This window comes from Phyllobates terribilis, unplaced genomic scaffold, assembly GCF_046119375.1.
Source record: "Phyllobates terribilis strain yellow unplaced genomic scaffold, ASM4611937v1 Scaffold_11__3_contigs__length_659146591, whole genome shotgun sequence".
NCBI lineage: Eukaryota > Metazoa > Chordata > Amphibia > Anura > Dendrobatidae > Phyllobates > Phyllobates terribilis.
The window spans coordinates 449681512-449695377 of NW_027362771.1; positions in this window are offsets into that span (position 1 = coordinate 449681512).

Genomic DNA, 13866 nt, shown 5'->3' on the forward strand with positions numbered 1-13866 from the left:
TTTATAGTTTCCTTTTTAAGCTGTCTAGTTAACTTCTAAAAAGAACTATTTGTAGTGATTGACTGTTGTACTTGATATCTTGATTTAAATGATCAGAAAATCTCTAGAAACTCTCATTTTTAACACAGGTGCAGTTATTCAACTCTGTAAAACGCCACGGTAAATTTAGTAACTTGTCCTTGAACACAAAGGAAGTCTGATTGCGTTAAGGTTCCATTTTATCTGTGTCTGTGTATTTTATTCTAATATTTCACTAAGAAAAATGATAGAGGCCACATTAGTTATTTTTAAAGATGTAGTACAGTAGAACCACAGTTTATATAAAAGTTCTACACACTCCTGTTAAAGAAGCAGGTTTTTGGCATGTCAAAAAATCATACCAAAAAGAATCAATTCAGATCTTCCTTAACCACTTCGCACCAGAGCCTGTTTTTGCCTTCGTGACCGGGCCAATTTTTTCAATTCTGACCACTGTCATTTTATAAAGCAATTACTCTGGAACGCTTCAATGGATTCACCTGATTCTGAGATTGTTTTTTCGAGACATATGGTACTTCATGATAGTGGTAAAATTTCTTTGATATCACTTGCGTTTATTTGTGAAAAAATTTGAAATTTGGAGAAAATTTTGAAAATTTTGCAATTTTTAAACTTTGAATTTTCATGCCCTTAAATCAGAGATATATGTCACACAAAATAGTTAATAAATAACATTTCCCACATGTCTACTTTATATCAGCACAATTTTGGAACCAAAATTTTTTTTTGTTAGGGAGCTATAAGTGTTAAAAGTTGACCAGCGATTTCTCATTTTTCCAACAAAATTTACAAAAACATTTTTTTAGGGACCACATCATATTTGAAGTCACTTTGAGGGGTCTTTATGACAGAAAATACCCAAAAGTGACACCGTTCTAAAAATTGCACCCCTAAAGGTGCTCAAAACCACATTCAAGAACTTTATTTACCCTTCAGGTGCTTCACAAGAATTTTTGGAATGTGGCAGAAAAAAATTAACATTTAACTTTTTTCACAAAAATGTTAATTTAGACCCAATTTTTTTTATCTTCACAGGGGTAACAGGAAAAAATGGACCCCAAAATATTTTGTGCAATTTCTCTTGAGTGCGCTAATACCACATATGTGAGGGAAAACCACTGTTTGGGTGCATGGCAGGGTTCGGAAGGGAAGGAGCGCCATTAGACTTTTTGAATGTAAAATTTGTCTGAATAATTAGCAGACACCATGTTGCGTTTGGAGAGGTCCTGATGTGCCTAAACAGTGGAAATCCCCCACAAGTGACACCATTTTGGAAACTAGACCCCTTAGGGAACTTATCTAGATGTGTGGTGAGCACCTTGAACCCCCAGTTGCTTCACAGAAGTTTATAATATTGAGCTGGAAAAATAAAATTTTCACATTTTTCCCACAAAAACGTTTTTCATCCCTTAATTTTGCATTATCATAAGGGTAATAGGATAAATTGCACCATGAAATTTGTTGTGCAATTTCTCCTGAACACGACGATACCCCATATGTGGGGGAAAACCACTGTTTGGGCGCAGGGCAGGGTTTGGAAGGGAAGGAGCGCCATTTGACTTTTTGAATGTAAAATTTGTCTGAATAATTAGCAGATGCCATGTTGCGTTTGGAGAGCCCCTGATGTTCCTAAACAGTGGAAACCCAACACAAGTGACACCATTTTGGAAACTAGACCCCTTAGGGAACTTATCTAGATGTGTGGTGAGCACCTTGAACCCCAAGGTGCTTCACAGAAGTTTATAATAATCAGCTGTAAAAATAAAATTTTCACATTTTTCCCGCAAAAACGATTTTCATCCCTTACTTTTTCATTATCATAAGGGTAATAGGATAAATTGCACCATGAAATTTGTTGTGCAATTTCTCCTGAACACGCCGATACCCCATATGTGGAGGCAAACCACTGTTTGGGCGCACGGCAGGGCTCAGAAGGGAAGAAGCGCCATTTGACTTTTTGAATGTAAAATTTGTTTGAATAATTAGCAGACGCCATGTTGCGTTTGGAGAGCCCCTGATGTTCCTAAACAGTGGAAACCCCCCACAAGTGACACCATTTTGGAAACTAGACCCCTTAGGGAACTTATCTAGATGTGTGGTGAGCACCTTAAACCCCAAGGTGCTTCACAGAAGTTTATAATAATCAGCTGTAAAAATAAAATTTTCACATTTTTCCCGCAAAACCGTTTTTCATCCCCTAATTTTGCATTATCATAAGGGTAATAGGATAAATTGCACCATGAAATTTGTTGTGCAATTTCTCCTGAACACGCCGATACCCCATATGTGGAGGTAAACCACTGTTTGGGCGCACGGCAGGGCTCGGAAGGGAAGGAGCGTCATTAGACTTTTTGAATGTAAAATTTGTTTGAATAATTAGCAGACGCCATGTTGCGTTTGGAGAGCCCCTGATGTTCCTAAACAGTGGAAACCCCCCACAAGTGATACCATTTTGGAAACTAGACCCCTTAGGGAACTTAACTAGATGTGTGGTGAGCACTTTGAACCCCAAGGTGCTTCACAGAAGTTTATAATAATCAGCTGTAAAAATAAAATTTTCACATTTTTCCCGCAAAAACGTTTTTCATCCCTTAATTTTGCATTATCATAAGGGTAATAGGATAAATTGCACCATGAAATTTGTTGTGCAATTTCTCCTGAACACGCCGATACCCCATATGTGGAGGCAAACCACTGTTTGGGCGCACGGCAGGGGTCGGAAGGGAAGGAGCGCCATTTGACTTTTTGAATGTAAAATTTGCTTGAATAATTAGCGGACGCCATGTTGCATTTGGGGAGCCTAAACAGTGGAAACCCCCCACAAGTGACACCATTTTGGAAACTAGACCCCTTAGGGAACTTATCTAGATGTGTGGTGAGCACCTTGCACCCCCAGCTGCTTCACAGAAGTTTATAATATTGAGCCATATAAATAAAATTTTCACATTGTTCCCACAAAAAATGTTTTTCATTCCCTAATTTTGTATTATCATAAGGGTAACAGGATAAATTGCACCGTGAAATCTGTTGTTCAATTTCTCCTGAACACGCCGATACCCCATATGTGGGGGAAAACCACTGCTTTGGTGTACGGCAGGGTTTGGAAGAGAAAGGAGCGCTATGTTGGCTGGGATAGGCAGCAGACACCATGTCACATTTGAAGAGTTGCTGACATGCCGAAACAGCAGAAACCCCCACAAGTGACCCCATTTTGTAAACTACACCTCTCAAGGAATTCATCTAGGGAAGTATTGAGTATTTTTAAATTTTTTAATTTATACCATTGGGCAGTGAAAAAAGCATAATTATATTTTTACCACAAAAAAATGTTTTACCCTCAGATTTTACATTTTCACACAGGGCAATGGGTAAAAATGGTGCCGAAATGTGTCACACAATTTCTTCTAAAAGTGGCAATACCCCATATGTGGCTCAGCCATACGGCGAGATCTGGTTGGGACGGAGTGCTATTTGACAATTGGAGAACAAATTATTTTAGAATAGGCATTTGGATTAGGGAGCACAAAATTTTCTGAATTTCTTTTGGGGGGCAAGGGCCATTTCACTTTTCCAGAGCCTTTCTGCTACCAGTAACTTGGAAGTCCCTTATATTTTTAACAGATGACGGACCTGAGTGGGGACTAGCTTTTTTTGAGGACTGAGTTGAAGCTTTTATTGGGAACATTTTATGTAACATTTATCCGGCTCTCTAGGCTGAGCACTTACATCGGGGTTTCCATCTAAATTTCCAAGTGATGTAATTCAGATGAAACCCCTGCAGGATCCATTCACTGTAATGAGGCAGCAGAGTTACTCTGGACTCCGTCTGGCCTCTGTTTAGCGGTGTCCTTTTTTTCAGAAGTGCACAAAACTGTAGCCAACCGCACTTTTATGCACGCCTAAAACAAATGACACCGTGGGATCACAGGCAAGACGGCATCCACAGTGGCCTATATCTGCCTCATTACAGGGAATCTTCCGTCATGGGTTCCGGCTGAATCACGTATGTCAGAGATTTACACGGAAACTCTGGCGTAGGTGCTCAGCGCAGAGCGCAGGATAAATGTGTGCCGAGCCATACTGCGATCTTTGGGAGACATAATAAACAAATCAGTAGCAAGTGAAGAATTGGTTTTATTTCTTTTTTTACGCCGTTCCTAGTGTGATATAACTGATTACATTACTTTATTCTTCGGGTCGGAGCGATTACAGAGATACCAGATTTATAACGGGTTTTTATGACTGACAGCTGTCACACACTAAGAGACGCTTCTTTTTTGCAAAATCTAGTTTTTGCATCGCCATATTTTGAGAGCTATAATTTTTCCATATTTCGGCCGACAGAGTCATGTGATGGCTTGTTTTTTGCGGGACGAGTTGAAATTTTTATTGGTACCATTTTTGGGTACGTGACATTTTTTGATCGCTTTCTATTCCGTTTTTTGGGAGGTAAAATTAACAAAAACCAACAATTCAGGAATTGTTTTTTGAGGGTTTTTTTTATGCCGTTCTGCGTGTGGTAAAAGTGATCAGGCAGCGTTATTCTTCGGGTTAGTACGTTTACAGCGATACTACACGTACTGTATATTTTTTTATGTTTTGCCGCTTTTACACAATAAAACAATTTTATAGAAAAAATTTTTTTTTGCATTGCTTTATTCTGAGCGCTATAACTTTTTTATTTTTTGGCTGATGGAGCTGTATGGTGGCTTGTTTTTGCGGAAGAAGATGACGTCTTCAGTGGTACCATTTTTATTTACATTTTGCTTTTTGATCGCATTTTTTTCCACTTTTTGTTTGGCAATATGAGGAAAAAGCATAGTTTTTTGCTCCGTTTTTTATTTATTTTTATTACGGTGTGCACAGAAGGAGTTAATTAGTGTGACAGTTTTATAGCTCGGGTTGTTTCGGATGCGGCAATACCAAATATGTGTACTTTTTTTTATTTTTGCATAAATATATGGATTTATCGGTTTAATATTTTATTTATTTATTTTTATTTATTTTGTATTTTTTTTTTAACAGTTTCAAAACATTTTTTTTTTACTTTTTTTTACATTTTTACTTAGTCCCTGTATGGGACATTAATTTTTATTTTTCTGATCCCTGATCTCATGTAATGTAATAGACATGTATTACATTATATGAGATCTTCACTGACTGTTTCACAGTCTCCTGCCTGGCATCAGCTTGCAGGCTGAAGCCAGGCAGGAAGGACACCATATATGGCAGAGCTGGAGGCGGTCATGAAAGGAATCAAGGGGTCGTCGGAGAGGTAAGTGGACGACCCCCTCTCCTCCTGCTGTCTTCTGTAGGCCGCGATCACTATAGATCGCGGCATATAGAATACAGCAAAGGGTTAACATCACTGGGACCTGATCTAATCAGGTCCCGATGATGTTCCCTGTCAGAGCTAACGCTCTGCACTGCTCCCACAGTGCTTGCAGGACCCTGGGGGTCCTGAGCGCTGCGAGACCACCCACCGTTTTTAAACGTCGGCGCTGCACAGAGCCCAGCAAGCGCCCACGTTTATTTACAGTGGGCGGTCGGGAAGCGGTTAACTTGTAGTGTCTGCCAGAATCTGTAAAAATCCAATGGGAAGAAAATGAAATTATTTTTAGGGGGAAAATAATAACAAAAAAAGTAAAATAATATGGTTGCATAAATACATTGGCTGTAAGCCATAATCATCAACATTAACAGAAATAAACACTTGAAATAGATCACTCTGTTTTTAATGACTCTATATATATGAGTTTCACTTTTTGCATTGAAGAACTGAAATAAATTAACTTTTTGATGATATTCTCATTTTGTGAGATGCACCTGTATGCAAATAGTTAAACTAACACATTGTTGAAGAACTTTTCAATCACTCATACGATATACTGCAATACAATAGTATTGCTATCCGGGGCATATCTAGGGGTTCAGCTCTGGTGGGGCAAAACAGATCCGAGTGTTCCTATAGCCTAGGTAACCATGCTTATATCTACTGTGGCACTCCCTAATCATAGTGGGTAAAGGGAAACTTTAGCAGATGACAGGGATTTGTGTATCCGGCTTTAGACTGATGGTTGTTCATCGAACTATGGAAAATTTTGGTAGAACAATAAAATTAACTTTTGACACTTTTTTTCAAGCTCACTCAGTCAACATTTGGCATAAAGGATGAATAAGAAAAGCTGGGTCGGTTGGTATACGTACAGAAAGTAAAATGTGACAGCAGGCAGCAGTATAGCTAGTATAGTTGTCAAATTAGACTAGTAAAACAGTGTGCTAAAATGAACATGTATATGTTTTCTAAACATTTTTCCATTTTTTAGCATAACTGACATTATAAGAAATGCTAGGTAAGTACAGAACTATAAAGCCAGCACCTGCAACAGTGAACTGTATTTATGCTCTGAAATTTGCCTAGAAAACACAAGTGCAAAAAATAATTGCTTTTCACGTGCACACTTTGTGAGGTAGACCATTGCAGTTAAATGTCTGGATTTTGGGTAACTTTCTTTAATATTTTTATTTTATTACTTGCACACTATATACTATATAATATATACAAACTTTCTGTGTATAATGTCACTGGTGATCACTGTATTATATGTACACTTACACTGTATACAGACATGGACTGGCCCACAGGAGAATCCTCCAGTGGGCCCCTATGCAAGTGTAAGGTGCCTAAGTGAGGTAGTCATGGGCGAGCTGTCGCTTTCACCCTACAGAAAAAGTGTGTCCCAGTCCTGGTGTGCTGCTTTGTATGTGGTGTCTCCCACTTACTTCTGGCCTGCAAGCCTCTTCTGACTCCAGGAATCCATATTCTGGAACCAGGGCAGCAATAAATTCAGAGAACACAGAGTTCATAAAAACAACCAGAACTTTAAGTGGTAACTGGCAGTATTTACAAGCAGCTAAAAAGAATAAGGTCCAATGGTTTGTCATGTTTCCCACAGGTACCGGATACAACTTCAACCCTGGCTCCTGATCTAGGTGAAGGATCCCTTCTGCTATTTTCCCTTGCCTTAGAGATTCTTCCTCAACATTGGCAGTATATTTGCATCCCATCTCACTTCGCCTCTGAGCATTTGAGTCCTATATTTTATTCTGCAGCCTTGCAGACAGAATGTACCCCCAGGCCCCGATGTCCTGCTTGAGGTTCCCCGGCTGGCAGAGGGGATTGATGTGGAGGGATTCTCTGGTGGTTCACTGCCTGGGATTCTGGGCCCACGTTGTCCCTAGCAGCCCCTAATGAGAGCCTGCTACTGGTGACTGGTCACTGTACTGCACAACACTGTTACGGGCAAACTTCACCTTTCACCTACATTCTAGACAGTGACATCCTGTGGCCGTTTGTTAATACTGCAGCCCACAGAGAAACATAACAGGACAAAACATTATTCACTTTCTATACCACAGCAGCATTGAGGTCTTCAGGTGGGAACATGACTGCTGGTTATCTTCTTACATTTCCCCATTCTTTAATGATGGTCGTCCTCGACCATCCGGAAAACTGCAAGACACCAATGCATAAAACCAAGCAAAAACAAACATTAATTATTGGCTTCTCCGGAAGGCCGATGGTTTCTTTTCTTGTTTCTTCGGGTCAGCATGACCTCAGTCCCACTAGGTTTGGACTCCAAAACCAAGTGTCCATGTCCAAATTTGACAGAGTACCACAGGCCAACACTGCATCAGCCCTTCCTGTCTAATGGCACAGTCCTTCAGGTTCCTGACCTGGCTGGAACATCAGGTCGTCTGTCCCCACTCACCCAACCATCGGTCCTTACGACCAGGACACAGTCCATGGGAGTTACAGCCCCTTGTTCCCCATACAGCCCATATAGAACAAAGTGCATAGGGGCATAGGGACAAAGCCTCCAACTGATTTGGCAAGATCCCCGGTTAATGGCGTAGAACCCTCTCACAGCGCAGAGCCCTTCAACCAGCCGGGGAGGGTGAATAAGTCAGGGGCAAACCAACCTCCAGTCATCTGCAGCTACTACGGACATCAAGGGTACCTCAAACAGTCCTTGCGATTCTCTTTAGGAAAAACACATAGTCCTTCCAAAAATAACAAAGGCGAGGCGCCTTAAGCTTTGTTTTCTCAGACACGACTGGTCTCCAACTTTTAAATAGGGGTTCCTCGGAACTCAACCCCTCAAAACAGCCCGCTGGACCAACCAAGTAACTGCAACTGCCAAGAGGGTACCTTGGTCACTGCTTAGGTATTTCCTGAAATTGCTCTATCTTCTTCCAGACTCCTCTCAGACAGAACCAAGCCACTTCCAGATGAAGTCACCACTGGAACTACCTGCACATCTGCATCAGGCTCCAAGATTGGAGTCAAGGCCCAAGGTCCTTCCTGGAGCTTCTCTACCATCTTCTTTCCCTCAGCATTGATCCCCGTCCATACACCTATATATAAATAATTGTGTTTTGTACTTGTACATATATACTGACTGTATCCCCATATTTAGAATGACGTCCATGTTGGCCGGAGCCGTGCAGTGTACATCTTGCGCAATGTATGCATTCCCTGAGCTACCGCTCAGGGATCCATACTGCTGCGAGAGATGTGAGCATATCGTGCACTTGGAAGCCCAAATCCTGGATCTAAGTGCTCAGATAGCGGTACTGAGGAGCATCGACAACATGGAACGGAGTTTGCTGCTCACCGAGCAGACACTCAATGGGTCAACACTGGGGGTGGAGCTTAGTGGGGAAGCGCAGGCTGAACAGGCAGGGAGCTGGGTAACGGTTAGAAGGGATAGAGGGAAGAAGTATAGGAAGGCTGGTTCAGAACCGGCATTATTGGAGCACGACAGATCCTCTGACCGCCGGGGGAGTGTATGCTCCAGTAATGAGGGGGAGGGGGGAAGTGTAGGGCAGGCTAGACAGGTCCTGGTAGTGGGTGACTCTATTATTAGGGGGACAGACAGGGCAATCTGTCACAAAGACCGGGATCGCCGAACGGTGTGCTGCCTCCCTGGCGCTCGAGTCCGGCACATCGCGGATCGGGTTGACAGGTTACTGGGTGGGGCTGGCGAAGACCCAGCGGTCATGGTCCACATTGGCACCAATGACAAAGTGAGTGGTAGATGGAGGGTCCTTAAAAATGATTTCAGGGATCTAGGTAGGAAGCTTAGGGCAAGGACCTCCAAGGTAGTTTTCTCAGAAATACTACCAATCCCGCGAGCCACACAGGAGCGCCAACGGGAGGTTAGGGAGGTGAATAAGTGGCTAAAGAGTTGGTGCAAGGCAGAAGGGTTTGGGTTCATGGAGAACTGGGCCAACTTCGCTGTCGGCTACAGGCTCTACCGTAGGGACGGGCTGCACCTCAATGGGGAGGGTGCAGCGGTGCTGGGGAAGAAGATGGCTAATAGGTTGGAGGAGTTTTTAAACTAGAGACGGGGGGGGGAAACCAAGGAAATAGGTGGGATGTGAGGCAAGCAAGGGGGAAGGGGAGAAGTGAATATAATGAGGGTGGAGAGGGGGGTGGGGATAGTACAGTTAGATCGTTAGAGAAGAATAGGATGCTAAATAACCCCAAAGTTTTATCTTGCATGCTGACCAACGCAAGAAGCCTGACCAATAAGGCGGATGAGCTGCGGGCGCTTATATCGGAGGAGAGGTATGACATCGTAGGTATAACAGAGACTTGGCTAGACGATAGCTACGACTGGGCGGTAAATTTAACAGATTATAGTTTATTTAGAAGGGACCGGAAACAGGGGAAGGGTGGAGGAGTCTGCTTATATGTAAAGTCACGTCTAAAGCCCAGACTAAGGGAAGATATAGGAGAGGGAGAAGAGGGGGTCGAGTCCATGTGGGTAGAGATAGAGGGGGCAAAAAATAATAATAAAATATTACTGGGGGTCTGCTATAAGCCACCCAATATAACAGAGGAGAATGAGAAACTGCTATTAGGACAAATAGACAAAGTAGCAAAACATAATGAGGTGATTGTAATGGGGGACTTCAACTACCCGGATATTGACTGGGAAACAGAAACCTGTAGATCGCAGAAAGGAAAAAGGTTCTTGACAAATATCAAGGATAATTATCTCTCCCAACTAGTGCAGGAACCAACGAGAGGGAAGGCAGTGTTGGACTTAATATTGACTAATAGGCCTGATAGAATAACTGAGGTACAGATAGGGGGGCACCTAGGTAATAGCGATCATAATATTATCAATTTCAAAATGCCCTTCAGTAGGGTTATCAATAAGGGAACAACTAAAACATTAAACTTTAGGAGGGCGAAGTTTGATCAGCTGAAAGAAAACCTTCAACTTATAGACTGGGACAAAGTTCTTAATCAAGGAAATACGAATAGTAAATGGGAAACCTTCAAAAGAATTCTGAATACTCAGTGCGAGAGGTATATACCGTATGGGAATAAAAGGGCCAGAAATAAGAGGAAACCAATATGGTTGAATAAGAACGTAAAAGGGGCGTTAAATAGCAAAAAAGAGGCATTCAAGAGATTAAAACAGGAAAACAGCAAGGAGGCACTAATGTGTTACAAGGAAAAAACGAGAACCTGCAAAAAACAAATAAAAATAGCAAAGGAGGAAACAGAGAGACGTATTGCTAGGGAAAGTAGATCAAATCCCAAACTGTTCTTTACGTATATAAATAGTAAAAGGATTAAATCGAATAATATTGGACCGATAAAAAGTGATGAAGGCAAAATCATAGAGAAAGATGAGGATAAAGCTAATCTATTAAATAAAATTTTTTCGTCAACTTTCACAAAGGAAAAAGAACTAACAGGCGAAATGAGAAGTGACAAGCTTAATCCTCCACTAAGTATGACAAATCTAACCCAAGCTGGGGTACAGAAACGCCTCAGTAACATTAAAATAAACAAATCACCAGGACCTGATGGCATACACCCACGGGTACTAAGGGAACTAAGTAATGTGATAGACAGACCGTTATATCTTATATTTAAGGACTCTGTTGAGACTGGGTCTGTACCACTTGATTGGCGACAGGCGAATGTAGTGCCAATATTCAAAAAGGGAGCAAAAAGTGACGCCGGAAACTATCGGCCGGTGAGTCTGACGTCCGTTGTGGGCAAAATTTTTGAAGGCTTTATTAATGAGGCAATCATGGAGCATCTTGACGCTAATAATCTATTAACCCCGAACCAACATGGATTCATGAGGAATCGCTACTGCCAAACAAACCTGATTGACTTCTACGAGGAGGTTAGCTCTCGAGTAGATCAGGGGGAACCAGTGGATGTCGTGTATCTCGACTTCTCAAAAGCGTTCGATAGCGTGCCACATAATAGGTTGGTATACAAAATGAGAATGATGGGGCTGGGGGAAAATGTCTGCAAGTGGGTAGCTAACTGGCTAAAGGACAGAAGGCAGAGGGTGGTTATAAATGGAATATACTCAGATTGGGTAAGCGTCACTAGTGGGGTACCACAGGGGTCTGTACTAGGCCCAATGTTATTTAATATCTTTATTAACGACATAGTCAACGGGATAAATAGTAAAATATCAATATTTGCAGATGACACAAAGTTATGTAAAACAATTAATACAAAAGAGGATAGTGAAGACCTTCAGAGGGATTTGGATAAGCTGGGTAGGTGGAGCATTAAATGGCAAATGAGGTTTAACGAGGAGAAATGTAAGGTCATACATATGGGAAGGAAAAATGGAAGTCACCAGTACTCACTGAATGGGAAATCATTGGGGAATTCAGAGATGGAGAAGGACTTGGGCATCTTGATTGATAGCAAACTAAATTGGAGTGCCCAAAGTCAGGCCGCTGCTGTAAGGGCAAACAGGGTAATGGGATGTATCAGAAGAGGTATAGCTGCAAAGGATGAGAACATTGTTCTTCCACTGTACAAAGCACTGGTCAGACCACACTTGGAATACTGTGCTCAGTTATGGGCCCCAATATATAGAAAGGATATAAATGAGCTTGAAAAGGTACAAAGGAGGGCAACAAAATTAATAAAGGGAATGGAGGGACTGCAATACCCAGAGAGGTTGGCAAAACTAGGACTATTCAGCCTGGAAAAGAGAAGGTTGAGGGGGGACATAATGAATGTGTACAAATATGTTAGGTGACAGTATAGAGACCTTGCCCGGGATTTGTTCAAAAGGAGGGATATTACGGTAACAAGAGGGCACTCACTAAGACTGGAAGAGAAAAGGTTTCAGCACCAGCATAGGAAGGGGTTCTTTACGGTAAGAGCAGTGAGAATATGGAATTCACTGAGTGAGGAGACGGTAATGTCGGATTCACTACACCAGTTCAAGCGGGGACTGGATGCTTTTCTAGATACCAGGCAGATTTCTGCATATACTTAAAAATAGAATAAAATAGTAGGTTGATACAGGGATTTATTCTGACTGCTGGTTTCAGAGTCGGGAGGGAATTTTTCCTCATGTGAAGATTGGCTAAATCATTTGGGGTTTTTGCCCTCCTCTGGATCAACTTTAGCAACTACAGAACTTACAGGTCGAACTTGATGGACGCAAGTCTTTATTCGGCTTTACAAACTATGTATATACTACTGCTCAATGGTTCTGAGAATTCACCCCAGCTTCTTTGGGTAGAGAACTGAGAACAATGGCATAGTTGTTGGCCTGCGTCTGGCCTTACTGAATGGGATGAAGCTGAGGTTTGCATATCTTCAGCAGTGGGCTCCGACTCTTCTTGGTACTCTGGAGTGGTCACGGACTCTCCGGTCCCCCGAGCAGTGTACACTGAGTGTCTCTCTTCAGGCTGAACCACAATAACTAGAGATGGGAGTATCTTTGAAACTACCTGATCATGGAAATCAGGTCCCCAGGGCAGGAAAAAGACTCCAAATCCTCGTCAATACTCATCCACTGCTTACGGGTCCCCATATTAACTCTCACCGCTCATGTCTTCCATCTCTTCCTTGTCACCGCCAATGCTCATTCGCCATGCAGGCTGTTATCTTGCCATGCGATCACTGTGTGTCATCACAACTGATGTCTTCCCCAGCTCCTTACCTCTCATGTGCTGGAACAAAAATGGCGCCGGTCGCGCTCTGATTACACGCTTCCTGCTTGTCTGGCTCTGCGTCTTCCTAGACCTAATTTCTGAGACGACTGTCGCATCACACTTCACTCTTGGCAGCTCAGGCTTCAGCTGCCGCCCCCTTCCATGGTGAGCTGCCACTCACTTGGCTGGGCTTACTGTGCGCAATGCCTTTTTCTATAACGTATCTCCCATTCCGAGTTTGATTCTTTCTGCTGGGCCTATCTTTCTTCAGGCAATCATTTGTGGGCGCTGGACAAATTTTCACACTCTCGGGCACCATCCACCCCAATAGGGGGTTCATCTCCTTCTCTTCACCACTGGTGTCACCATTTTAGAATCCATGCTACTGGCCACCACCTTGGGCTGCATGTCTTCCAGCTCTCTTCCATTTGGGTTATGGGTCGACTCTTCCCCAATTTCTTTATGCGAGGAGCTCGTATCCTGCTGACTACGCCAAATGTAAGGTGCCTAAGCAAGGCAGTCATGGGTAGTGTTGAGCCACCCCCGTAGTGTTCGAGTTCGGTTCGGTTCGTCGAACACCTTCGAACACCGTTAAAACCAATGGCAGGCAAACAAAAACACATAGAAACACATAGAAAACACCTTCAAAGGTGTCCAAAAGCTGACAAACTGCTCAGAAGACATAACTAACACATGGAAAAGTGACAAGTACATATAGTCATGCGAAAATAAAAGAGGTGGAGGAGTAAAAGGAGGGGGAGACACAGATATAGGCATGTCATGCCCTTCTAAAGTCCAAAAAGTGAGAAGCCGACACGG